The 2,527-nt window shown below is 42.5% G+C and overlaps 1 protein-coding gene across 1 annotated transcript in view; it reads left to right on the forward strand.

Moving 5' to 3' along the window:
- aldh3b1 (aldehyde dehydrogenase 3 family, member B1) overlaps window positions 1–2,527 on the forward strand; it is a 28,942-nt gene that overhangs the window by 12,827 nt on the left and 13,588 nt on the right. Inside the window, exon 2 of the mRNA XM_034893529.1 lies at window positions 111–243. The gene's annotated coding sequence lies outside the window, so the exon portion shown is untranslated. The remainder of the gene's footprint in view (window positions 1–110; window positions 244–2,527) is intronic.

Raw genomic sequence — 2,527 nt, forward strand, 5'->3', positions numbered from 1 at the left:
AAGTCATAGTGTAAGTTATTTCATTACATTTTATAATTTTACCTCTTTCAGAGTTCACCATCATCAAATGTGGATTGGACCCGCCCACTGTCACACTCCGTGTGACGTAGGGTACTGACGTCACGCCAGGGGTTGAGGGGAAGTGGAACGATAGACAGTTAAAGAAAGAGTGGAGCTAGGCTTGCTAGCTAAGCGCAGCCGGTGATTCTTCGGCACAGCAGCTGCGGGACAGTCTACCTACAGGTAATGTACAGAATCGACTCGGCATTCTTCTTCTTCTTTTTCTTCATGTCTTTCATGTGTTATTTACACAGTCTGTGGTTTGCACACAGAGCAGAACATGACATAGCCTGCCACCGCTAACGGTTACGTTCTAAAGTGTTAGTAGAAAGTTTCTGTGAACTCTAGAGGACATTGTATGGACATTGTATTGATTTTTTTGGAGATGACGGTACCTTAACGTTAGTTAACTGTTAGAAAATTAACCGTAGGTAGTTGTTTGCACGGGACGGTTAAAACTAGCGTTAACGTCGCTCTTCGCCAATGTACTGCTTGTTGCACGCGCAGGTTCCAGTGCTCTTTTGATGTATGCGGAATATCAGTTTACGTATATATTTTTAGGTTTTTCGCAGGCTTGTATCAATATGCCAAACACCTGAATACATTTGATAAAAACAATCAGAACTTCTGTTAAAGTTGGCCTACAGTTTAGTTTTTTTCTCCTCTCCATTGCGAAATATATTGCGAAATGACTTCAGTTGCTTCCCGAAAATCCGTAAACGTTAGTGGTCAGTGAATCATCCCATTTTATAGTTGTTTTTGTCATAAAATGGGCCATTAAACAAGTCTTTGGAGCACGTAGATTCACAATTCTTCCGTTATTTAGTTTGTGCTTCTGATTTCTTTCTGCAGCAAAACTTAGATGGGCGACAAAAATTTAAGACCGAGTAAACTTGGGAGAAAAACAACCACTGATCCTCAGTGGGAAAATTACAATTTACACTCTGTTAAATGTTAAACTCATAGACCTGAAATATACACACACACACACACACACACACACACACACACACACACATATATTCATGCAGATATGGAGAGATGTCAGAGGGAGTGAGCTGCCTGGACCAGCGCCCTGAGTGGATGCCTTGCTCAAGAGCACCTGGCAGAGCCCAGGAGGTGAATGGCATCTCTTCGGCTACCCATCTACACTCTGTACTTTGGTCCGGACTGGGACTTGAACCGGCGACCCTCCCAACCCAAATCCCTACAAACTGCCACCCCTTTATCCCGTACAGTTAAACAAAAAAGAAATCACTGCCTTTGTTGCTGCCACAAGAAAGTTTTAATACACTCTGAGGATATTTCCTGTGAACTAACGCTACCTTCAAATGTGGTCGGAAACATCGAGATCTACGAATGATCTGTAGGAAAACAGTAAGATGGAAATAGGAAGACTATTTGTACTAAATTGGGGGGTTAAATAAAACAAGACTTCACACAAATGGCCCGTTTCAGTGACAATCCCACCGCTGCATCACCCTGAAGCATCATGTGAATTCGTCAGCTGCGTGGGCAGAGTCCGCAACCCTTTCAGCTAGCGTCACGGCTTCCGGAAAAGGCTGCTCCTGTGTATCCTCGGTAACAGGTCCTGCCTCGATGCTCAGGGCAGCCATGAGAGCTTTGAGATGGCCTTCACGAAGATGTAACAGAACATACACGGGCTAGAATAAGTTTACACCCCCCTGCTGAAGTTGATTAAAAAGAGAAATAAAAAAAATGCCTTTATTAAAAAAATTGGAAAATCCAACCTTTTAAGGACACCAATTTTCTTTGTAAATGAATAATGTATTTTAAATGTTCATAAGTATACACACCCCTATGTTAAATTCCCATATATTTTTTTAAAAAGCCAGTTATTTGATGGATCCAGGATACTATGCATCCTGATAAAGTTCCCTTGGCCGCCACATCATCACATACCCCTCACCATACATAGAGATTTGCAATGTTTTTATTTTAGTTTGCGCAACAGCTGGTTTGATTTGCATTGAGAGATGATCTTATGGAAAGCTCCTCCACAAAAATTCAACTCTAGGTATGGTGAGGGGTATGTGTCGATGTGGGGGAGTAATGTCAATAGTCCAAGTTGAATACTGAGCTCACACTCACTTCATGTAGCCTAAGTGGTCTTTCCTGGACAGCTGTCTTGAATCTGAAGGTGTCAGTTTCTGCACTATTGTAGTCCTAATCTTCTCTCAACAAGGAGATTGTCTCTGTTGGAATCGAGTCCTTTCATTTCTTTCTTTTCTCTACGTCGATGGACTCCAACACTGATTTATTGATGCACTGATCCATTTCAACAACTTGAAAACCTCCCAAATGGCGTACAGCTGTCCGGTCTCACGGAGGCCATAGCTTCTGCCTCTGAAGGTATGGACTTCCAGCAGGCATCTACACTCACCGGCCACTTTATTAGGTACACCTGTCCAACTGCTCGTTAACACTTAATTTCTAAGCAGCCAAT

This window comes from Etheostoma cragini, chromosome 15 (assembly GCF_013103735.1).
Source record: "Etheostoma cragini isolate CJK2018 chromosome 15, CSU_Ecrag_1.0, whole genome shotgun sequence".
Taxonomy (NCBI): Eukaryota; Metazoa; Chordata; class Actinopteri; order Perciformes; family Percidae; genus Etheostoma; species Etheostoma cragini.